General features: G+C 36.7%; 1 protein-coding gene across 2 annotated transcripts in view; it reads right to left on the bottom strand.

Annotated features, from left to right (window-relative positions):
* LOC127864485 (uncharacterized) overlaps positions 1–27,230 on the bottom strand; it is a 258,871-nt gene that overhangs the window by 39,980 nt on the left and 191,661 nt on the right. The gene's annotated exons all lie outside the window — the stretch shown is intronic.

A 27,230-nucleotide genomic window follows, 5' to 3' on the forward strand; every position in this document is an offset into this window, starting at 1 on the left:
CTACGATATGCTAACTGTTATAAAAGAGCATGTCTTAAAGGGACTGTCCAACAGTCAAAAGCGTCGTTCGACGCGAATCGATATTTTGGCGAACTACGAGGATTGCTTATATCTAAAAAATACCTCCGCATTTGACGTGAGCGTGGATGGTCGAGTTGTAAAGTCGGGAGACATTTTACTCCAAAACTCCATGACTCTAGGGGTCAGTGGTTCGAGTACTGTGGAGGTTAACGTTTTTTCTTCTTTTTTAAAATTGTATTCTTATTTTTTACTGGAGATTTTTAGTTCAAATGTTTAAATTAATCAATATAAAGCATATACAGCAGTTATGACGAGCTTTAAGACATGCCAAAATCTGTTGGACAGTCCCTTCAAGTTAAACTTATTTAAACTTGCATTTCAAGCGAATCCAGTTTCCCGTGTGAATATAGGGAATATGCAATTGCTCATAGTGTATCTTAACATTTATAAATAAAACAACATCTAAACGGACTGTTATGTTTACCTTAGCTGTATGTATAAACTTGCGATTTTAATCGAGAGCATATTAAAAAATACGTTGAAAACTAGCGATTAATGATTTAAATCATCGCAAAAAGTAAGATGAATTTACATTCACTATATTATAGATACATATCCTAAAGAAACGGGACCCATGCACAGAGTTTGGTATTAACTACCAAATAAGATATGGATTTAGAAAAGGATAAGACCCATACGTGGGCCTCCACAAATCATATAAATTTGATCTTGGACTGCTATAATAAGAAATCAGAATTAATCAGCTCACGCATTGCAAAGCAGTTTCTTTCATATTATACTTTGCTTTTTTATCACATTATAATTAAATCCCTGCTAAAATGGCATCCGTTGTAATTAACGAACTTTAATTACATGAAAAATAAATAAATAAGCAGAATAAAGCTCCAGAAACATTATCGGAACACTATTCTTATTTAAACCAAGTGACCAATCAAAATAAATAAAATACACACAAAATGGCATTACTATTTTAAAAAATCACCGCACAGAGTCGCGCAATTCAAGTTGTTTTGTCTGTGTAGGTAGATTTGTACAAAAGGGTTATTATACATTCAATATTCTAATATATTTTATTATTGAATCCGAAATAGGAAATGTAACGAAGAAAGGTGAACACGTAAGTAATAAATCGTTTGGCAAAAGTCATTTCTAATTAAACAAGTATTTACTGTTTATTTCTTATTCCGTAACAAATATTTCCTACGATGTCGCACAGATTTTATATTATGATCGCTCCATATAATGCTTAAATTTTAGGAAGATACGAATTTATATAATCAAAAAATCAATCAGTATGTTGTTACGTCGGTGTCATGTAAACTTAGTTTGAATTATCGTTATTTTAAGGTCATATGATTAAAAATGTATTAATGTATTGGTAGTTGGGTTGAAAGAAATGATATGTTTACTAATGTATTTTGAAAAAGGGTTAAATATAAGTAAGTTGATATTAAATATACAGGTACTCAATTTGATTAATATATTTAAAAATGTAGTAATGTTCTACACACATGTTTTCATTTAATACTGTTTTAAAGACACAGATGCTTATAGTAAATCCCTATTATCTAAAATTGGTACCATACTACAAATTTTGCATCAAATGTTATATGATTATGAATCAATATACTGATTCAAAATTGGTTCAATACAAAGAAGTTTTCTTTTGATATTGTCGGTTTAAGTCATGTATTATCATCATCTAAATTAACCTAAACACCAATTGACATTTCCAACCGCGCCTACCCGAAACGGATAAAACTGTAGCCTTTAGTGCGTCACCGTATAATAAACGAACACCAATTATTCCTAGGGAAAACGTCAAAAAACCACATACGTATGCCGTATAATGTTGTTCACGGAATATTATGGTGCTTCAACTAATGTTATATGTCAACATTTGATAAGAGACCACTTGAGAAAACATTGTAGTATAAGAACGAACGGAAACAAATGAACCATGCAGTCAAATTGTTATACACTAGTCTACAAAACAAATAGATTGTGTTACTAGAGAGAACAATATATACTACTAATACTGTACAATGCAAAGCTCTCGTGATCGACCGGAAGTACAAATAACTTCTTCGGGTGGTTATCGGGAATTTCGAACAAGAACTGAGGAAGTAAAATGAATGCCGAAACACAAGCATCATAGTCTTATGGTTGTTGTTTTTCTTTTTATTTTAAACGTGTATTCAATTGATTGAAATTAAGACTGACTATGTTGAAAAAATATATGGTTGACCAGAGCACCAGGTAAGTATTAATTACAGATACGATTAATTGCCATGCAAGAAAGCTCGTGGTAGAGATTCTCTTAAACTCGCTAAATACATTTAATATTCACGTACTTATCAGTATCACTATCATCATTGAGAAATTCCACTTGTAATACAAACACATAGTATATCATTCCGATTAAAATGTTTTACAATAATGATGCACTTGATATGTGTTTGTCGCCGGCGCTTTTAAATGTTTAACTTGCAGTTGTGTTTCAAACGCATAAGCACATTAAAATTGGGTTTCTAGCCGATAAACACAGTGTACTTGTGTTTCAAGAAGAAAAACAAATTGTAGTAGTGTTTCTTAAATTAACTTGTTAAACGTTAGTTAAGCCTCGGTTTACATGCCTGCTAGATGCCTGTTGGCAACATGTCGAGCCCATTTGCAATAATGCCTGTCATGTTTAATAATCTTTACATTGCATATGTTTCACTTTTGACTTAAAGAGTGAACACGACCTATAAATGGTCACATAAATTACTTTTGGTTTTCATACATTTTGTGATGAATTATTAAAAAATAGCATGATAACTGATTAATTTTAGTCAGTTCTAAATTTTTTAAATTGCATTATGAAATGTAACGTTTGCTTTCTGTTCGAACTTGATTATGCTCACATTTGACCTTTGGCTTATAGTACACAAGATGTACAATGATAATGATTGTGATACTTGCTACGACCCTTGCTTATGCTCATTGATTTAAGAAATAATTCGTGTACGTTACAGTTTGTTGTCGAATAACCCACGGCCGGAAGTTTAGATGCGTAGGGATTAAATCACGAGTGCGAAGCACGAGTGATTTGAAACCACGCATCTTAACTTCCGGCCGTGGGTTATTCGACATTAAACTGTAACGAATAATTTCGATTCTAACACGATTTTTACTAAAGATTTATAGAATATATCTTTTTTTTTGCATACTATTTTATGTGAAGCTCCGCCCATAAAAATAGCTTTCGGCTGTTCTGTCGATCAGATCTCCGCCCTCAATAACAGCCAAACTGGATGGGAAAAAAAACATTTAATTTCTCACGTTTGGTTAAATAAATAAGAACAACAGCATGTTGCGTATACTAACATGTTTTCATTGTACACTTTGAATTAACGCAAGAGTGTTATATTTATTGTGCTGGAAATAATGGGACCTGAGAAGATGGACCACTGCTTGGATTGAGGAAAAGTGTTCAGCAGGTTGAGATTAGATGCAGTTGATGATGTTTATTGGTCAGATTCAGTCCGGGCATGTCTGTTACTGTCAGAAGATGCACTGCAAGTGAAAATTTCCAGTGGTGAAGAGAGAGCTGGCTCACACGATGCTCCCTTATAAGCGAGGGCGTTGCTGATGGTTCGTTTCTTCTCATCCTGGGGTTTGACATATGATATGAGGCTTTGGACATTTCTGTGTCCTGTCACTGACATGATGGCTGCATTTGAGAAACCCTGGCCATGAAGATGTGTCGAGACAAAGCTCTGATGCAATGGTTAGTGTACCTTTTGCTCAGGTTGGCTCTAACAGAGAGATTTGGCATGAAAGAGCCACATTATATTTTTTTTTATCTGATAGGCTTTAATTAAGATTTTTTCAACTAATTGTTTAAAAACATATATAAAAAACAAAACACTCATGACCTGAAGATAAACTTTTAATACATAATTTACCTCCCTTGATTAGAATATTAATAGGTTGCAAGCCTGGATAATTAATATTAACACTTTGCAAAACATCTCCAAATTGATAAAATCAACTGCATACATTTAAACAGATAATTTAATTAGTGTCAAACAACTCAATTAATGTACACGCTTATCGCCAAAAGGTGCGATAATCCCTATTTAAACCAATTGACATGACGCCTTATCAGTGATCGCTCCGCCCACTTAATCACGTGGCTCAGCGGAAAGACAACCTAGACAAGCTAACACAAAAATGGCTTCTTTGCCTATAGACTGCATATAGATTTACGCGATATTCCGGATGATTTTATGGACATGTTTAACACCATATTACACTTGTAAAGGGGTTGATGCCATTTAGTTATTCTGCAAATGCAAAAAATATACGATTAAAGAGAACATCAGCTATTTATAACGGGTAAATCGGTACATTAAACACGCTCTCAAACGCTTGCGCGCTTACCGAAATCGAACCCGTTATTACGTGTAATGGTGGTATTTGCAATAAATTAACACTTCACCGGTATTTACCCGTGTTATAAACAAAATTATTACCGAAACATTCCCCCCTACCCGTGTATTTGACACGAAATAGCGCTTTATAACTTGGAATTCGGTGAAGTTTTACGCGCTTCCTGACGCCGGGTGAGTACCTCAATCCCACATGTTATTGCGCATGAAAGTGATATTAATCATATTAAACATTGCTTGTGGGACATTTATCAATCACTATTATTTAAAGCGCAAAAACAACACAGTAAGTTTGGACATTGTCTGATATAAAATTAGCGTTGTACGAAATGGAATACGGTCAGGCTATTATAAATTAATAAGGCTACCAATATCAGACGCTCGCGCAGGTACCGACTTCCCCGAAGTTACCGCATTTATTGGTTAACTAATATCAGTAATAATAACTCTTTTACAATAGCATTTATCGATACGTCTTTATTAAATAATAACAAAATGGTTTTCACTTGTTTCTAACACACACAGAAACGCGATTTTTAACGGGGATTTCGTAAAGGTTCACGAATTGGGTACCAAAATTCTCAATTATTTTACATGCACACGTGACATAATACATACTTAATAATGCTTAGTTATTGCTTATATGACATTTCAAGTTTGTGAAATAAATTAATGTTCTATAAAGGGGATCTCGGTAATTCTTGAAGCTTCCACTCGCTATTGTCAAGACCGCATTGCCGCGTTGGAAATGGTATAAATTTAATTCATCTAACTTATCTTTCTGGATACCAAATGTCAGAGTTGCATTAACCTTTTTTACACCGTTTTTGCCATATTTCATTTCCGATTTTTAATACGAACAAAATAAACAAAACTCGTTTAAAAAATGAGATCTAGGCATTCGAAATCCTAGTGTGGATTAAAAGCGTTTATTGGTGACACCACATGAGTGCAAATGTGTAGATACCGTTAATAAGATAATATATCACATGTCACCTTCAAATAACATGTATGATGTCAATTAAGTGCATTACTATCAGAGTAATAAAACACAGCATGAATTAGGCTTCATGCTGGGTTTTATTCCTCTGTAAGTAATGCAGATGAACCTCGCTTCTGACCTAGTAACTGATAAAACTAATAAAAAAAGTGAAATTTTATGTGATAATCAGATCGATAACATAAACTATTTAAATCTGCTAGTATATCCGATAAAAATATATTATAATTGTCTTTGACAGTGTTGACGTTGAGTTGTTCGTGGTGACGACCGCATGTATTTATACATCTCTTACACTTCTCAAGATCTCTTTTCGGCTTTGCAAACGATATTAATTAAATGTCACCAACTAATCTTTCAGTATATCGATTGTCCGAGTTACATAATTCCCATTGACACCGTTTAACCATTTTTAATCGTTTTTTTAAAGAGGAAAACAAAAAAAACTCGTTGGAATAAAAGTGAACCTAAACATGTAGCTTGTCTAGAAAATGGCGGACAGGTCGTTGGTAACGAGTGCGCCCGATTAATCGATCGCTGATTGGTGGATCAATTCTAGTGGTCGGAGCGATCATAGATAAGGCGTCATGTCAATTTACCGAAACCTCCACGGCATTTACTATATAAATCAATTTACCGAACTTGTCATTTACCGAAACCTCCATAACTCAAACTGTTTATTGTGTTTACACCGAGTGGCGCTTTTTCAAACCACAACTCCTGTGTGTCTCCTAAGAACACTCTAGCTGGGCGCTGAAAGAGCCTGTCACACTCTGGGTTTAATTTTGAAAGATATTTCTCAAATGATTTTAGAGGACAAAATTCATTTGATGTTTCGTACATTCTTGCGTCTTTCATTTTTTCTTTGTTGTCGATACCATGGTGTGTTTTGTCCGCTTCATTGTAGATCTATGTCATGGCAACATACCTTTTCCCATTTATGTCGGTTTTAATTGTAACAGCCGATGTGGTCAGAGTGTGCAGCCCTTCACGTCCACGACGTCCAAACTGCAAAATAATCTCGTACATGACTTTATCTTGTAGAGATTGTGGTGTGTTTAAGGAAAATACTCCACACTGGTATAAGTTGTTGTGATCTGCAACATTAATGGGTTCTTTGTGTTTACTAACATCTTTTCCTTCTCGTTTCAGACCTTTATGATGCCAGTCAAGACCTGGTTAGATGGCATAAAAACCCTGTCTTTCATCAATGAGATTGGTCGAAAAAAGGGCTCACTGGTCAGGTACCTGTTGATTCCTACCCGTATGGATACCAAAACAGACTTCGAGTATTCAGCGCCCTCTTACTTTGAAGAGATGCATAGAACTGTTCAAGAATTTCATTTAGGTCCCTGTCAGTCAAAGTCTCAAAGTCAACTGTTTTTCTTTGGTTCTCTAGCATCCATTCTAAAAAAAGAATAATGTATTTAAATTTATGCATTGTTCTCTGTTTGTTAGGTTTTATGTAAAAAGCATCTGAACCATTTTATGCCAGGTTGGATTTTAAACCATGAAACAAAATACTAATATTTGATTTGATCACCTGTTTGAATAAAGGCTTATTTCAGTTAGATCTAATTGTAATCCATAAACATTAAGTTGTTCATTTAAAGTGAGTATGCACGAATATTGTCAAATATTTATGAATTAATATATATAAAATATGTAAAAATACATATATTTCAATATAAATTAAAATTAAAGTTCAGAAGAACATGTGTCGAAAAATGCAAAATAAGCCAGTTATTTAATTCTTAAATCGAAAATGTCTGAACATTCGAATTAGCCAGCATGTATATTATGCGTGTACTATGTGAATATAAATTTAGTTTTACGGATCATTTTAATTTCCTGCAACGATACCTATTCATACGACACACTTACACTAACTCTGATCCTATTAAAAAGACGAATGCTTGGGTTATTGTAGAAAAATATATGTACGAAATATCTTCATCCAGGGTTGGCACGAAAAACCCGCCCCAAGGAAAACCCGGTGGGAAACCCCGGTTTTCCCGCCCCGGGCAATACTCTGAAAGTGGTCAATACTGGGCAATACTGGGCAATAAAAAGAGATAGCAAATGCTGTTGGCAATAATATTGAAATAGAAGTAACATATTGTCACTGTATGATATATACAATTTTATTGCAGACTTCAAAGTGACTGTTGTTTTATTAATTACAATATCATAAAACTTTAAAGTCAGAATTGATAATGAGGGATCATTGAAGAAATACTTTTTTATATTGAAACACAATTAAAAGGAATCTGTCACTTACTGTAGCAATCAAAGCATGTTTTCACAGTTTATTGGAGGGCCCTAATTGGCACTAATCTGTGTATCTTTTATGACCCCTAATAAACAGTTATAGGGCTTATGTATGGCCCTAATAGGGCCCTTATGTGGCCGAAATATGTCCAATGTTTATCTAACTGGCCCAGTGTTACTGTTAGTTTTACAAACTTTATTTCATAAATGATGACACAAAACTGTGTCAATGAGGAGGCCGTAGAGGTTGGGGAACCCCTGGCACCTTCTGAGATCTACTCCCTGACAAAGAAATTTGTTTTGGGCGAGTGGAATCTCCGAACCGACAATTTGTCATCCCGTCGACATACTTTTACCAGACCTGCGAAAACCCTCAGGCCGCCTGACAGATACTCAGCAAGCATTGAGCTTGACAGAGCCATCACGCGCCTGAGGATGGGAACCACCCTATTACCCGGTGGCGCAGGAAAGTATGTCCTCGGTATAGACCCTGCATGTCCTAGGTGCCAGGAACCTCTCACTGCGCCCCACATGCTGCTGCACTGTCCTAACCATAAGGCGCAGAGGGACCACCTCGAAGCTGCATTGCACTCCCATGGACTAGTTTTTAAACTTTCCAACGTGCTAGACCCGAAGGGAGCAGCCAGGGGCCCGGTCTTCTCTGCCATCGCCAAATACTTACTAGATTGTCAAATAACTGACAAAATCTAGGTCATTGGGGAGGGAGAGCAGCCAACACCCACCTAATTATACAGTCTTGTGACTGTTTTCTTTTAAAATGTGTAATCTCTGCACAAACCTGATGTAATCTAATAATTGTGTTGGATTTGTGTCGCTTTTACACAACCTTTACTTTAGCTTTTAATGGGTTTATTGTTCTACCCCGCCCTTTCTAAATCAGGCCAATGGCATTGACCTGGTCTTCTTTATTTTAATACATTTTTTATGAGAGTATGACGTTAGTCCACCATTTACATGTTTCAGTTTTTTAATATTATCATATTTTATGGCATTTCTTACTACAAGAAAGGACGAGGCTGTCCAGTAACCTGGGATTGTTGGCTGCATTGCACCCCCTCCCTTCCTCTTTGACACCCCACCCTTTCCCCTTCAAACTCAAAGAACCATGTCGGACTGGAGTGCACGGTACAGGGCCTTATACCATGATAAACACCTATTTAGCCCTATCCAGGACAAAGTATTGTCGACTTTGTTGAAACTGCTAATTTTGTTCCTTGGAGTACACTAAATATTGTTATAACTGCTATTTTGTGTAGCAATTTCCTTATTTTTGTGAAAAACTGCTATTTTATATAGCAAATTGCCTTAATTTTTATAATTCCTTGGAGTACACTAAATATTGTTATAACTGCTATTTTGTGTAGCAATTTCCTTATTTTTGTGAAAAACTTGCTATTTTATATAGCAAATAACCTTATTTTTATATTAAATTGCTATTTTAGATAGCAAATTGCCTCGGTTTTTCTGTTTGTCATTTGCATACCATACAAGGTACTTTAGTACTATTTCCTCCATTGTTTTCACCAACATATTAATAATATTGGTTAGATTAGAGCTTTTTGGGTTTATTTTAATGCATTTAGGTAATATTTTGCCTTTTTATCATTTTACATCTTACCATTATCAATTTTTCTTCAATAGTATACAAACTAGTATTCATTTACCGTGCACTCCCTCTGGTCCAGGGGAAAACACCATTGTAGACTCCATCACCACAATTACCTCCCTTAGTACAACTGAGTGACACCACCTCTGCTGGCTCTTCTTTTCCCCCACCCACATCGGCCTACACTTCCAAAAATCTCTCCTTCTTTCAACCCTCTAGAGTGGCAACATGTATTTTAAATATATAAATGCATATAGTTCTGTACATATTGTAAATAATGTACCTTTTGTACAAATTTAGCTGTTTTTGTCTCATTTTTAACTGTAAAGCACATTGTTTTACCCTTAATTTGTATGTGGCCCAATGAAGGTGACCGTTTGGAGACACGTAAGTTATTGCCCTTAACATATAAGGGTTTTTTACTTAACCCACTTTTAAATATTGTTTTAATGCCACTCTGGGGGGACCTCTCTTCTCCATAGCCCAATCCTCCTTAAGTTCCATACAGACAAGGTCTTATGTTGGAGCATTACGGCTATATTCCCTGTCTGCAAGTGTTCAACATTGATCCACATACATAAAATTGTACTCATTATTTTTTTATATTTTTTTAACAACTCAATACTCAATTGCAACATTAATATATAATTGAGAATTATACTCCCTATGTGTTATCATATATTGTCTATTTTCCTTTCCTTTTCATATAATTGCATGTACACATGCAACTTCACTTTACATTTGAGAGCTGTTAAATCAGGCTCTGGCATCCCTATTAATTAATGTTCATAGATATAAACATATCTCACCAATGATTAGATCTTGTTGTGTGGCATTTAGTTTAAACTTTAAATATACACATAAAAATGGTACTTGACTATGTATGTAAACATATCGTGGCAATGTTCAACCACTTTGTGATCTGGAAAACCCTGAAGTATTATTATTGTATTACTCAAACATATTACACATCTGTGTATCCCTTTTTCTATAAGTATTATATTAAAATAGTCCTATTTGGATTCAAACATTTAAAACACAGATCACAAAGTCTAAAGACTCCAACAAACCCATTGCATTATATACTGAACAGTGGGTCTGGTAATGATGATGACACATACAACAGTATGTGTGTTTTCACCATCTGTACTTATAAAAATTTGGCTATTCTTTCTCTCTCTCCTCCTTAAAAAACAAAACAAACAATAACATACAATAACAACATCATATTAATGATAATAATTAATAATAAGTACAGTAACATAACATTAACATAGTAATCTAATACTATAAAACAACTCTAAGTTCTTTTGGATTAATTCATCCTTTTCTTTACTGACTAATGGGGTTATTTACCCTCGGGACTTCGGTTAAAAACCATTGCCCGAGCACACTGCTTAACATAGAACTCTGCATAAAAAAGCCGAAAACGGCCATAAAATGGACAGCCCGATTTTACTGGGCTGTACCATTGGTATAAATATAGAACTTTGCAGTGTTGGTGCGGTGCCTTAATAAAAATCTATTGGTTTAAAAAAATATATAACCTTTATATGAAGCGTTAAAAAGACGCAGTGCTTTACAGTGGATAGGCCTAACGCTGTTAAAAAGCGGCGTTTTAATTGGTTGATGCGCTTATAAAACGATGGCGCTGATTGGCCGAAATTTCTTATTAAGGATTGCCAGTAGGTCAATCCGTTTAAAAATAGATTTTCCCACGGCTGACTTTGTACTTTTAGAAAAAGTAAACAATAATAGTTTATATGCAAAAATATAAATGAAAGAAAAGGATGAGTTAATCCAAAAGAACTTGGAGTTGTTTTATTGTATTAGATTACTATGTTTTTGTTATGTTACTGTACTTCTTATTAATTATTATCATTAATATGATATTATTATTGTATGTAATTGTTTGTATTGTTTTTTAAGGAGGAGAGAGAGAAAGAATAGCCCAATTTTTATAAGTAAAGATGGTGAAAACACACATACTGTTGTATGTGGCAGCATCATTACTAGACCCACTGTTCAGTATATACTGCAATGGGTTTGTTGGAGTCTTTAGACTTTGTGATCTGTGTTTTAAATGTTTGAGTCCAAATAGGACTATTTTAATATAATACTTATAGAAAAGGGGATACACAGATGTGGAATATGTTTGTGTAACAAAATAATAATATTTGAGGGTTTTCCAGATCACAAAGTGGTTGAACATTGCAACAATATGTTTACATGCATAGTCAAGTACCATTTTTATCTGTATGTTTAAAGTTTAAACTAAACGCCAAATAACAAGATCCAATCATTGGAGAGATATGTTTATATCTAAGAACATTTATTAATAGGGATGCCAGAGCCTGATTTAACAGCTCTCAAATGTAGAGTGAAGTTGCATGTGTAAATGCAATTTTATGAGAAGGAAAGGAAAACAGACAATATATGATAACACATAGGGAGTTAACTCTCAATTATATATTAATATTGCAATTGAGTATTGAGTTGCCAAAAAAAAATAATAATAATGAGTACAAGTTTATGTATGTGGCTCAATGTTGAACACTTGCAGACAGGGAATATAGCCGTAATGCTCCAACATAAGACCCTGTCTGTATGGAACTTAAGGAGGATTGGGCTATGGAAAAGAGAGGTCCCCCCAGAGTGGCATTAAAACAATATTTAAAAGTGGGTTTAGTAATAAACCCTTATATGTTAAGGGCAATAACTTACGTGTCTCCAAACGGTCACCTTCATAGGGCCACATAAAAATTAAGGGTAAGACAATGCACTTCACAGTTAAAAATGAGACAAAGACAGCTAAATTTGTACAAGATGTACATTATTTACAATATGTACAGGACTATATGCATTTATATATTTAAAATACATGTTGCCTCCCTGGAGGGTTGAAAGAAGGAGAGATATTTGGAAGTGTAGGCCGATGTGGGTGGGGGAAAAGAAGAGCCAGCAGAGGTGGTGTCACTCAGTTGTACTAAGGGAGGTAATTGTGATGATGGAGTCTACAATGGTTGTTTCCCCTGGACCAGAGGGAGTGCACGGTAAATGAAAAATAGTTTGTATACTATTGAAGGAAAATTGATAATGGTAAGATGTAAAATGGTAAAAAGACCAAATATTACCTAGATGCGTTAAGATAAACCCAAAAAGCTCTAATCTATCCAATATTTTTAGTATACTGATGAGAACATTGGAGGAAATAATACTAAAGTACATTGTATGGTATGCAAAATGACAATTAGACAGTAAAACCGAGGCAATTTGCTATATAAAATAGCAATTTAATATAAAAATTAGGATATTTGCTATAAAAGTAGCAATTTTAACATGAGTTAATGCAATAATAATAAAATTAAGGCAATTTGCTATATAAAATAGCAGTTTTCACAAAAATAAAGAAATTGCCACACAAGATAGCAGTTATAATAATCCTTAATGTACTCCAAGGTACAAAATTAGTAGTTTCAACAAGGTCGACAATACTTTGTCCTAGATAGGGCTAAATAGGTGTTTTTAATGGTATAAGGCCCTGCACCGTGCACTCCAGTCCGACATGGTTCTTCGAGTTTGAAGGGGAAAGGGTGGGGTGTCAAAGAGGAAGGGAGGGGGTGCAATGCAGCCAACAATCCCAGGTTACAGGACAGCCTCGTCCTTTCTTGTAGTAAGAAATGCCATAAAATATAATTATATTAAAAAACTGAAAAATGTAAATGGTGGACTAACGTCATACTCTCGTAAAAAATGTATTAAAATAAAGAAGACCAGGTCAATGCCATTGGCCTGATTTAGAAAGGGCGGGGTAGAACAATAAACCCATTAAAAAACTAAAATAAAGGTTGTGTAAAAGCGACACAAATCCAACACAATTATTTGATTACATCAGGTTTGTGCAGAGATTACACATTTTTAAAAGAAAACAGTCACAAGACTGTATAATTAGGTGGGTGTTGGCTGCTCTCCCTCCCCCAATGACCTAGATTTTGTCAGTTATTTGACAATCTAGTAAGTATTTGGCGAGGGCAGAGAAGACCGGGCCCCTAGCTGCTCCCTTGGGGTCTAGCACGTTGGTAAGGTTAAAAACTAGTCCATGGGAGTGCAATGCAGCTTCGAGGTGGTCCCTCTGCGCCTTATGGTTAGGACAGTGTAGCAGCATGTGGGGTGCAGTGAGAGGTTCCTGGCACCTTGGACATGCAGGGTCTATACCGAGGACATACTTTCCTGCGCCACCGGGTAATAGGGTGATTCCCATCCTCAGGCGCGTGATGGCTCTGTCAAGCACAATGTTTGCTGAGTATCTGTCAGGCGGCCTGAGGGTTTTCGCAGGTCTAGTAAAAGTATGTCGACGGGAAGACAAATTGTCGGTCCGGAGATTCCACTCGCCCAAAACAAATTTCTTTGTCAAGGAGTAGATCTCAGAAGGTGCCAGGGGTTCCCCAACATCTACGGCCCCCCTCAAGAGGCCCTCTTGGCCCCCCTGTCGGCCTGTTCATTCCCACTGATGTTGACATGTGCTGGACACCATACTAATGTGACCTTTAAAGATTTATCTAGGCACTGTTGATGAAGTTTCAAAATGCTAGCTAAAATATCAGGCCTAGATCTGCTATTTCTGTTTTTATGGACTCAAGAGATGACATTGAGTCTGATAAAATAGCAGTTTTAGTAGGTTTATTGACCAATATCCAGCACAGAGAGAATTTAATTGCCAAAAGTTCTGCTGTAAAAATAGAGAGATTGTTGCTGAGCCTGTGTGTTTTACTAATGTTTTTTGAAGGGATTACAAAAGAGTTGTCTACCAAACCAGAGTTAGGGCATTTGGAGCCGTCAGTGTAGATTTTTAGATGCTCAGCATACATATTATCTATAAGAGAGAGAGCTTCTGACTTGATGAGTTGTGGCAAGTCAGTTTTCGTTATTTTATTAGAGAGTGATAGGTCAACATCAATGGGTCCAAGCGTCCAGGGGGGGCCTTGGAGGGCCTCAGGTCTGCTACATGTACCTTGTCGAGACCGGCATCCTCAACCAGGGTCCTAATACTCGCACCAAAAGGTAGGGCGACATGCTTACGCTTAAGTATTTTCCCCTTGACGAAGGTGCCAGTCCCGACAAGTTTGTTAACGGGGTTTGAACCATGCCGAGACTTAACCCTGGCCCAGAAATTGAGGGACTGTTGTTTTCTACGCAAGTCAAGAGGTAACACACCGGCCTCCTCCTCTAGCAGTGCACCCGGTGTACAGTTTAGGGCTCTCAGAGCTATCCTTAGGGCCTTGTGTTGAATGGCATCAACCATTTTTAGGGCGTTTGGCTTAACACATGCATAGATTTGGGCTCCATAATCTAGCTTTGGACGTATAAGGGACTTGTAGAGTGCTAAGAGGCTATATTATCTGATCCGAAACCTGTGCCTCTTAACATTCTCATTAAATTTAGGTCCCTTTCGCACCTTTCTGCCAAATATTTGAAGTGATGAGTAAAAGTTAACTGTTTATCTAGGTACATACCTAGAAATTTCACCACTTTTTCAAAGATAATTTTGGTGCCGCCTAAATTTAAGTTCAAAGAGTGCTGAAATTGTTCGCCAAATAGTACTCCTACTGTTTTGGTTGGAGAAATTTTGAATCCCCATTCAATTGCCCATTTCCATATGGAGTCTTAGCCTGCTTGAGCCCTCTTTTGCAGGCGTAACATGTTAGACCCCTTTAACCAAGTGCCTGAGTCATCGGCAAACTGGGAGATAACCATTCCTGAGTCTTTTACGGCATCAGGTAGACCGTTTACGATGAGGGAGAACAGAGTTGGGGATATTACGGACCCCTGAGGGGTTCCGCGGTCAGTTATGGCTACCTCTGATAACTCCCCATCGACCCTGACCTGGATTTTACGGCCCTCTAGGAATGCTCTGAGATAGTGGAAACAGTATCCAGTGATTCCATAGTCAGCTAGCTTTTTTAGTATGCCGAAGGTCCATGTTAAATCAAAGGCGGCCTGAAGGTCCAAAAAAATTGCTAATACTGATTGCTCTTGATTTTTTGCAGAAAGAATATCATGTTGTAATCTAGCTAGCTGATCAAGAGTAGATCGCCCCTTCCTAAAGCCAGACTGGAAGGGGTTTAGTATATTATTTGATTCCAATAAGTGTTCTAATCTATTTTTGACCATTATTTCTAGTAATTTACCTGCATGTTAGACTTATTGGACGATATGAGTTTGGTTCATTTTTGTCTTTACCGGGTTTAGGAATTGGAATCACTGTGGCCTGCTTCCACTCGGGTGGTATCCTGCCTGTCCTATACACCTGATTGAATAGGTTAAGCCAGATTTTAGAGTTATGGCTGGCATATTTTTAAACATTAAATATGCTATCTTGTCAGGCCCCGTGGCGGTGTTGCTCCTGCTGTTAATGGCACTTAATAATTCTGTAATAGTGAATGGTAAATTGAGAGGCGTGCTGTTATCCCCAGGCTCATTTAAAATATTTCGGTGCTCAGTCTCAAACCGCTTTTGATAATTCAAAGTTTCAACGGGAAGGTTTGAGTCACTGGAGACAGATTGGAAATGTCGTACCGAAAAATTGAGCCTTGTCCCTTGGGGTAGTGGCAATTTCGCCTTTGTATTTAAGTAGCGGTACAGGGGTGAATGAATTTCCTTTAATATTGTGAATTTTTTGCCAAAAATCCCTAGTATTTTTCTTATAAATGATAGCTGAATCACAGAATTCTTTCCAATTTTGAGTTTTTGCGTCCAAAATAACCCGATTTGCCTGATTTTCGAGGGACCTATAATTAAGAAGATTATGCTCAGCGGGGTTCTTTTTAAGAATTTTTAAAGCATTTTTACGATCCTGTACCGCATTGGAGCACGCCTCATTCCACCACGGGACCCTATTTCTGGCTTTGACCTTGCCGGAGGAGACCGGTATGCTACATTCCGCCATGGACAGTATCCTGCTGGTTAAGTTAATACAAAACAGATTTGGATCCTGGGAGTGAACATCTGCAAGGGAGAGATCTGAGCAGAGGTCCCTAAACTGAGCCCAATTAGCTTTTTCCAATAAAAACTTTTGCTCTCCTGAGCATTGGGCCTCAGTTCCCTGTACAATATAGTTGAGCAGGGTAACCTGTTGTGGGAGGTGATCAGATCCCATGGTATCTTTAACAGTTGCCCATGCAGACGCACTTGCTATCCTGGCATTAACATCAGTAAGGTCAATGTGGGAGTTTAAACCAGTGGGGTTAAGCCTGGTTGGAGAACCGTCGTTGAGCAGTATAAGATCTTGCTCGTCCAACCATTCTATTACCGCCCGACCTTTTGCATCTGAATTTATGGAACCCCAAGCAGGGTGATGTGCATTAAAGTCGCCTGTGAATATTACATCAAAGGGTCCTTTAATGGTCCTTAATTCCTTAAAGAGGCCGTTCAGGGTTTCAAGATCACATCCTCTTGAATATAAATTGACCAGGATAAGAGGCCGGTTCTTGTCAATAACCATTTTAATTGCTAATGCCTCAATAGCAGTGCTACCATCAGATTTAAATTGGTTGTTCACTCCCAGGTGTTCATAATTAATTGTATTTTTAATATATATGGCAAGACCACCAGCAATAGTTTGGTTTGAAGTAACATAATTCTTAAATTCGCAGTTATACCCTGGTATTTGTTTTACAGAAATATTTGAAAATTTATTTTCCTGTACACATATGATATGGGTATTAGGGTTGCAGTCAATAAAATATTTTAATTCTGTAAATTTGTTGGCGGAAAGACCACCAACATTGAATGAATTATTTGCAGGTTACTGTCCATAGTGGTACGAAATTAACTTGCGTTTAATCTGATTTATTGAGTGGTGAGGAGATTAAACTCCTAGTTTGTGAACTGCACAGGCTGAGTTTCGCGGGGGTCCTGGCAAGCCTAACGTGTTTCTTGTTTGCAGGGAGGGTACCGCTGGCCGGGGGGGGGCATCCTGGATCTGCTACTACTATTGGAGGATCCCTAGTTCCAGAATGGATTTTATTAGTTAAAATTTTATCAGGGGGGATGACCTTTGTTATTGATTCTCTGCAATTTTTGAATCGAGAATCAATTTTGTTATAAATGTAAGATATAACTCGACTCCCAGTGGGCCTTTTCTGGTCCTTTATTATCTCAGCAACCAGATCCGCCAGCTCGCTGAGATATATTTTCCTATATGTGGGACTTGTTGCTGGCGGATCCTTGATTTTAATAAATGAGTCCCCAGCAAACGAGTTACGTCTGCTGGTGTTGTCGGTAGGGGAGCTCATTGGGGATGTCTGGGAGTCGACCATTCTGGGACGGTTAGGGGGGACACTAACTCGGGGTTCCTCCTCTATTTCACAGATACCAGAGATAGAAAGGTTCTCCAATATACTGAAGTGCACTGACACCAGAGAGTCTCTCCCCGTGATATCAGACATAGAGTCGTCCGACAGTGTAGGACCACTACAGGTGGTGTCGCTAGCACCGTCGGTCAACGTGGTGGACGGGGAGGACCCCCTGGTAGCCACAGGAGGGCGTCTCTGAGTGGGTCGATCCCCCTGGATAGGTGATACAGGGGGGTGGTGCATAAATCGGGTGTGTGTTTGGTTACCGGTTCCGCAAAGGTAACCTTTGGGGGGGGGATTCCCTATTTATAGGTTGAGGGGGGTACTCTTACCCACTAGCCCCTCAGCTATGGTGCATGTCCTCCCGGCTAGGGGCGAGATAGAACCGGGATAGGCATGTTTAGGTGAAGAAGCGGAACCGGTTGTGATGATGGTGTTTAGGGCGCCCACGCTGTGGCTCACAGTGTCAGGTGCAAGTAGCCTGCTCTCCGACTCGGACCAGGTGACTTTATAAAAATTGGCATAGGTGGCTATATGGATAGCCTTCTTATAGGAGGGGCACCCCTGGTAGGATGCGGAGTGCTGGCCGCCACAGTTGGCGCACAAACGAAATTTGTTTGTGCACCTTCTTTGGCAAGTAGCGCCGGCGCAGCGGCAGCAAGAGGTGGTATTAGAGCATTTACCCCTGCTGGCTATATGACCAAAGCCATGGCAATTGAAGCAACGGGCAGGTGTGACGGGGCAGGGACGAATGTCAAGGGTGATACTGGTGTCCTTGACTAAGATTTTATTTGGGACTGGTACGGACGCTAAAAAAGAGATTTTGACCAGTCTCGGAAAGCCAGGTGGGGCAGGGCGATAAGGCTCAACCCTTTCCAAATTAGTGATGAGGATATCAGAGATAGAGATTGCAGGTTTAAAAGAAAGAGATGTCTGAAGTTCCATCAAATCCTGGCTTTCCGGGATCCCTGCTATATAACCATGAACCGTCCTCATGTTCGACGGGGATAAGGCCCGGACCGCGACTTTGCCAAGATAGAAAGTACCCCTAGAAAGGAGGGTGGAAGCGCTTGAGCGGACTTGAGCTGCAAAAGCACGCAGCCAGACGCCAGAGGCACCGCCCGCTCAACTAGTCCGGGGAGTACCCCCGCCAAACCTGAGGCCAATTGAAAAATGGTAAGAAGAGACATGATGGGGGCTACACTTCCAGCTGACTGGAGGAGGCACTTAAAGGGCATGGTGTTATGAGATAGGTGATGCCTATCCGACCCTGAACGTGCCTCCCCTAGTAAAGGGGTCAGGTTTTGACACTGCCCCTTAGATGGGTAGATGGATTCTCTTTTGTAGGATGACATATTGTACAAATGAAAATGAAATAAAAAAGGAACGACGCTAGTTTCGTGGGAATCTTAGATGTTATGTGTGTGATATAATAATGGTTTTTATTTGACACAGCTCTTAATACGTGTAAAGCACTAAATGCAGGCACCGCACCGGTAAACAACCCAATATAGTTTATATAAGTAAATAAGGTAGTTAATTTGTCATTTGGTAATGTTTAACTTATACGATGAAGAAGCCAAAAATAATTCCGAATACTAAGTGACGTCCAAAATGCTTCAAGTTTTAGAAATTTACGAAAAAACAAAAAAAAGAATCAATGGACGGGTAAGGGACAGTGCGGCGTAGTGGATAGATGTTCTGGTATTGTTGTGGCTCTCTGGTTCGTCTGTTTCTCTTTGTTTTTCTTTGAAGTGGCGGTTAATCTTTATTTACAAAAATTGATCTCTGTTCAAAATGGCTACCGAAAACACGATGTCCTTTTCTTTCATTTATATTTTTGCATATAAACTATTATTGTTTACTTTTTCTTAAAGTACAACGTCAGCCGTGGGAAAATCTATTTTAAAACGGATTGACCTACTTGCAATCCTTAATAAGAAATTTCGGCCAATCAGCGCCAGCTTTTTAAAAGTACTTCAACCAATAAAAAAACGCCGCTTTTTAACAGCGTTAGACCCATCTATTGTAAAGCACTGCGTCTTTTTAACGCTTTTTATAAATGTTAGATATTTTTAAACCAATAGATTTTTATTAAGGCACCGCACCAACACTGCAAAGTTTTATATTTATACCAATGGTACAGCCCAGTAAAATCGGGCTGTCCATTTTATTGCCGTTTTCGGCTTTTTTATGCAGAGTTCTATGTTAAGCAGTGTGCTCGGGCAATGGTTTTTAACCAAAGTCCCGAGGGTAAATAACCCCATTAGTCAGTCTGTGTCAATGATTTAAAACACTAAATTGGGGCGTGAGTCTTAATGCAACATAAGATCAACTTAATTATTTGAATGATAACACAAATATATAATACATGTATAATCCCTCATGTCTCTACCCATTTCCCTTTTCCTGCATAAATACCATTCTGTTACATATAATATCATATTTTTAGAAAAATAATGTAAGTGTGTTACTAAAATGTAAATCAGATAAAACACAGATACCAAGTTATACCCAGTATTGTCCATAAGACCATTAAATTGAATTTCATTTATGTAAAAATAAGAAAGTATTATTAGGATTCTAAACTTTCCGCATGATGTAGTTGGTTAAAATGGGACAAATAGTTTCTAATTATTAATAATTAATGGATATGTTTTTATAGAGACTAATAATTAACAGTGTAAGTAATAGAATAGAATTGCTAAAATTAATAGTTATTTTCTGTTATGTAGTAATTTAAAATCATTAGTATTATCATTATGCAAGTTGTGCTGTTGTATAATTGTGTAATATCTTCGATACCCAAGTAATGCCCATCCAAACAGACAAAGAAAAAGAATTTCCATTTTCATGAAAATTAGAAGGAATTATGAATATGTTTTCACATGAATTAGAAGATGACAATGTAACTAATAGTTAACAATTGTTAATAGGTATGTTTTTTTAATATGTAAAAAATCATTATTATCGTACAAGTTATACAATATTGCAAATCTTAAATACCAGTATTGCCCACTATTGCCCAGTTAAACCCAGTAAAACCCGGGTTTTCTCAGTATTACCCGCCTGGGCCGGTCAATACTATAAAACCCGGGTTTTGTGCCAACCCTGTCTTCATCACAATCGACTCGGGGCGATAATTTGTCTCTGCTGCATTTTATGAAATTCGTCTTTAATGTATAATTTTTCTTGCCTATTTTGTCTAATTGTAACATATTTTTATGAATATATTACAATTTAACACATATAAAAATCATGCATACTCACTTTAAACCTCAATCCGCTTAGAATGGGATAAGATGAAATTTTTTCCATGAATAAATGATGAAAATAATGTTTGTTTAAGCCAATTAAATAATCATTTTTTAACAAGAAAAACACATTTGAATGGTTATTACTTATATAAAATAGTTCAAATGCATTTCACAGTTCATATCTCAATCATCTACATGTTTTTAATTGTTTTATAACCAATTTTAGATTTTATTGAGACAAAATATGCATGCAATTGCCTGAATGGCCTTGTTTTCACAACATTATTGATGCAAATGTGTTAAATAAATTTAGCTTCAATTCACTATTATAAAACATCTTACATGTGCAGAAAAATTATGCCATTTTGTTTACTGTATGCATGCAACATAAAATACATGTACTTTTTTTTTTAATTTTTACAAATTGGATTATTATGGTGTGATTGATTGTTTGATGAAAAGAATACTGGTTCAAGCATTAATGTTAAGAGAAAAATAATTTTTCTTCTAATGAACATCATTATTGCTTGACAAGGTTAATTAATTGTTGCTATGTTGGCCTTGGAAGTTTAACTGTTTTATGTAATGTTAACAAAGTATTGTAATGTTATTATAAACTCGGCTGTTTTCGAAGAAAACCCGAGGTATTGTCATAGCCACTGCCCAGCTCGTCATACGCCGTCCGAAAACTTTAACATTTGCGTTTACTTTTGCAATATTGAAGAGAGCAACTTGATATTTGGCATGCATGTGAATCCCATGGAGCTGCACGTTTTAAGTGGTGAAAGGTCAACATCATCCTTCAAGGTCAAAGGTAAAAAAAAACTGCACCCACAGCCGAGCGTTGGCACCCGCTATGCTAAGCTCTTGTTTAATAATGTTGTTAAGATGTTATAATTTACTTGACAATGTTTTTTTTGACCATATAAAAATAAGAACACAGACTACATGTTGTTTTTCTATTTCGTTACCTATCAGCATGTTCACTGCCCATTTGGTCTGTTTAGTAGTTGTTTTCTCTGTGTTTTGTTGCTTAATTTTTGTTATGTCAATGCTTGAAACTTTCTTGAAATGTTTTGGCTGTGGCACTTCGCCAATGTCATCAAATTCCTCGTCCAAAAAACGTGTGTCATCGTCAAGTCCAACTCCTGTTGTTTCACGAAAAAAATGGTCCAGTTCATTGTATGTACTTGTGTATTCCTCAAAGATTTCAAAACTAAATACGCATTTTACTTCTCCACTTGTCACGGATCGAATCAAGAACTGTTTGACAAGTTCATCATGTCTTGTATCGATAACTCTCCAGTTATCATTCGATCCGCGATAAGAGCACACTGCCCCGATTCGTACTTCAGCCATTTTAGTATCGAAGCAGCAGACGAACACCGTGGGAAATTGGGTCAATTTTACGCATTTCTGTTCATAGCGTAGTATTTTGTCACGTGACTTTCATTCGTAAAATACCGGATTATTACGCTGGTGGAAAATGTATCGGCATGTTTTGTTTAGCTACAGCGCGTGCTTTCAGTGTATAAGCTCCGCCCATAATTATTGCAGAATAACCCATGGACGATTTTCTTCTTTGTTTATATGAAATTTGGCACGTGCCCTGTTAGAATCGTGTATACGCGTAGGTGGGACAGGATGACGTCGATGAATACCGATCGATGCCGACCAGTGCAGTATGGCAAGCGGTTCGACGCATAATCCCAAGAAACTAGGTTTCTCATGAGAACCATGATTTTCAGAATGAGAACCTAGGTTCTCGCTTGAAGATTGCACATGGCTTCAAGAACCCAAGTTTTCAAATGAGAACCTAGGTTTTCATTGGAACCTAGGTTCTCATTGAAAACCTAGGTCCTCATGAGAAACAAGGTTCTCAGAATGAGAACCTAGGTTCTCATAAAAAACATAGTTTCTTGGGATTATGCGTCGAACTGGATGCCCTATCCATGGTTTTCATTTGGGAACCATAGGTTCTCATGAGAACCTAGGTGTTCTTAATTACGCGTCTTTAATACTAAATCCGTGGTTTTGAGAACCTAGGCTTCCAGAATTACACGTCGGACGGCGTAAACTTGCTCGTTTGGAATACGGGACACATATTATTCAGGGCGCAGGATCAATGGGGTTCATATATGATTACACACGTGCTGGACAAAATGAAAACACGCCGTTAAGGACTTTTGTGTGCAGATATCTCAAGTAATTGAAATATGTTTTCAAAGTCTTTAGTGCATAAGTTTTTCTTGCAGTGTGGGCCGATATATCTTACGATTGAATAAGACATTATAACACATTATCAATAGAGATTAAACTTCTATTTATTACATTATGATTGCTTACTATATCACATACATACTTGAAATAAAAAACTGTACCGAACAGTCATTTGAGGCCCGAACAAGGGAACTGAATATCTGAAACTCATTTTATGCTGTAGGAATGAATAATGTATCGATTGATCTGAATTTGTTTCAATTTTAGTACCCAAATAATATTTACAATTAAAAACGTATTTCACAAACAGTTTAATTTTTTATTAACGTGTTCAGACCAATGTCGACCGATTACTTTTCTATTTTCATTCATCAAGAAGTTTCCTCCAAGTTTCATTGAATATTACTTGGCATTGTCTGAACATTGTTCAAAAAATGTTCTTGGGGAGTAACATTCACTGTTTGACGTCTATTGATTATCATTCTACACATATGCCGATAGCGTGTGCCAAGCTATGGGAGACAACTGGAGGTTAGTTATGGCAAACGGTTCGACGCATAATCCCAAGAAACTAGGTTTTCATGAGAACCAAGGTTCTCATGAGAAACTTGGTTTATGAAATTCCAAGAAACCAGGTTTTACATGAGAACCTAGGTTCTCATGAGAACCTAGGTTTTTATGAGAACCTAGGTTCCCCTGATGAACTAGGTTTACGAATTCCCAAGAAACCAGGTTCTTCGTGAGAACCTAGGTTCTCATTTGAAAATCTTAGTTTATGCTAGCGAACCTAGTTTTTCATGAGAACCTAGGTTTTCATGGACGCATAGAACTTAGGTTCTCATGAGAAACTCGGTTTTCATGAGAACTTAGGTTCTCCTTCTGAGAACTTAAGTTCTCGTTTGATAGCCAAGGTTTTCACAAGAACCTAGGTTCTCGACAGCTTTTCGCGTTGTTCTCTCTGATAACCTAGGTTTTCATAAGAACCCAAATTTTATTTGGGAACCATAATTCTTATGAGAACCTAGATTCTCAAAGTGAGAACCTAGGTTCTCATTCTGAGAACCTAGGTTCTCATGATAAACCTAGTTTCTTGGGATTATGCGACAAACCGCTTGCCATAGTGCAGTGCGCGTTAACCGGCCGTTCTGAACCTTATTAACAATGTAAACATATACTAAATTCAAACATGTGACACACATTATTGCTTCTTCTTCCTGTATTTCCGCGATGGTGATCTGAAATATTAACTTCACGATGCTATATTCTTAAAACTTTTTCTAAAAAGGAGGGATGTTGATGACACTTGATCGTAGTTTAATTTCATCGTTCTTAAAAGTTGTAAATATGTCGCTCTGGTCTCTTTCCTACCATTGAGTAATTTAATGATAATAAAATTGAATGCGCTAATTCCCTTTTATTATTGTTTAATTTGAGTGATTTAATTTCATAGTGTGTTTTTTTTAGTATGATTAAAGTGCATTGTATATGCTTGTTCAATTAACAAAGGTTTTAACTTGAGTTTATTTCAACAGCGATGAAATAAAATATTTACATATTTGCTTTGTAAACAATTTGACACCGAGGGTTTATTGCATAAATATACCAAAAAAAGCATGATACGTGAGTGTAACGATGTGTAGTTGACTTACGTTTCTAGTGTACATTTTCTACCGATTGTTCATGTAAGACTCAACTATATTTTGAAGCATTCATGTTACACCGAGTAAGCTATCGTTTATACAAGCCCTTGCTCCCTATACAGTTGTTGTACTGACGTTCGTTTAACTATGTATTTCGATTTGAAATAGTTGCGTCTCTTTGATTATATTTTAAAATTGAAATGTAATCGCACATGTTCATTCAATATGATTTACTTCAGAGATCTGAATCGGTTGAGAACCTTTCACGTTTATTATTTGGATTATTTGAATTTTATTTAAATTATGGCGTGTCACTCTAATTTCGAGGTTGTTATTTTTGGCGCACGCGTATTCAATTATGTTGTCATCTGGTCACATTGTTGCATAACACATACTGTCGTAGGTTCTTTTGACCTAGCTTGTAATGCAAAAATCCTTTTTGAGAGAATATTTCTTACCTATCTTTTGACAAACGTATGTATATATTAAAATGTTGGATACATTTCCTGTCGGTAGACCTGAATAAATAATGCTTAGCATATTGCTGACTAAATTGAGATAATTCATTCAAAACGTTGGTTAAATAATCTTGTTATAAATTATGAGATACCCTATTATAAATACGACAACTCTCGGGATTTTGGTAAATACTTTTTTGTTATATATTTTCTGAGCTTTTCCTCGAATAACAAATGTTTCTTTGAAGTAAGTTGTATTTCATTAAATGAAGTAATAATTATCATCATTATTATACCGAATTTATATAGCGCCTTTTTCATGCAAAAATGCACGTTCAAAGTCGCTTTACATTAGAACATTTGACGTATCGCAGAAACGAATACATTTGGCAACACTGTTCCAAAAGAAATCGATCAAAACTACTCAATGTGTATATCTATAAGACAATTAATGATACAATAAAATCTAAAACTTATGCTATAAGTACTACGTAAAAACATGCAAAGTAACCTTAGATAAAAAAAGATCAGCAAGACACTATAAAAACTACTCAATGTGTATAGCTATAAGACAATTATCGAAACAAGAAAATCCAAAACTTACACTATAAGTACTTCGTAAAAAACCATGCACAGTAATCATATATTAGAAATAGCAGCAATACTCTACATTTTCGGCATGATCACTAGGTGAATTTTTAATTCTTATTTGAATTTATTTCAGCTTATATGTAGATATCTGGTTTCGATTATGTGAGGGCTATACTGTAGCCTGATGATCACAATGTGGTATCGTTATTCTCACATAAATCTATTCCAGACATTTGGTAGTCAGTAAATGAGTCATGCATTGCTATTTATCGATTTTATGTTTTTTTTAACTATATATTTGAATGTTATGTATAAGTATGTATTATTAGCCATACAATTGATGCACATCTTACAAGTAACACGGATTTTGTATAATAAAGAAAATATGTATTTGTCAAAACACACGTGTAAAACCACAAGTCCCCAAACCCCAAAGGAATAAGTATACTTCCTTTAAAAATGGTAAATTCCAGATCATGTTGATTGAAATGTTATGTTATGAATTGAATAAACCACTGCTTAGGTTACATACGATTGCAGGAAGAGATGAGTTTTCAGTGCCTTTTGAACGAATTCATTGTTGAAGAACCTCGAATGTTTGATGGAAGCGAGTTCCAGAGCTTTGGATCAGCGTACACGAAACTTCGCTCCCCGAATGATACGGATTGAATCTTAGTTGGAATCACTTATGAAGTCGCTTCGTTCTTGGATCTTAAGTTTCGCCTTGGTTCGTAGACCTCAAGAAGTTTTTTTCCAGATATACAGGCGACTGTCCATTCAAGGCTTTGAACGCATTGGTAAGTATTTTGAAGTGAATTATTTTTTCTACAGGGAGCCAGTGTAATTTCTTTAGGATCGTTGTTATATGACTATAGCGGGATGTTCTTGTGATAACACGCGCCGCAGTGTTTGAACATGTTTTAGTTTCTTGAAAGCTGATTTTTGTGTTCCATTCAGCAGTGCATTGCAATAGTCCAGCGTGGCATATGGTGTAAAATATTGCCTGATGTGACCAATTTACCTGATTTGACCGAAACATGTTCTATTTATAGCATTAATATCCTGTTCCATGTTCATTTTTAAATCAAACCAAGCACCGAGATTTTGAACGCATTGCGGTGATTTAATTGTCGAGTCCCCTACTTTAACAATTAACCCGTCTACGTATTTCGCGTTTCTTTGACCTAAAAATACTATGAACTGGGATTTGTCGGTGTTAAGTTATGTACTATAATGTTTCATTTTCCATACACCGCTTCATTCAGGCGAATAACAAATATATATATATATATTATGTTTAAACATGCAGTAAACTTTATTTTAATGTTGGCTCT

The sequence above is a fragment of the Dreissena polymorpha genome, chromosome 1, assembly GCF_020536995.1.
Source record: "Dreissena polymorpha isolate Duluth1 chromosome 1, UMN_Dpol_1.0, whole genome shotgun sequence".
Classification (NCBI taxonomy): Eukaryota; Metazoa; Mollusca; class Bivalvia; order Myida; family Dreissenidae; genus Dreissena; species Dreissena polymorpha.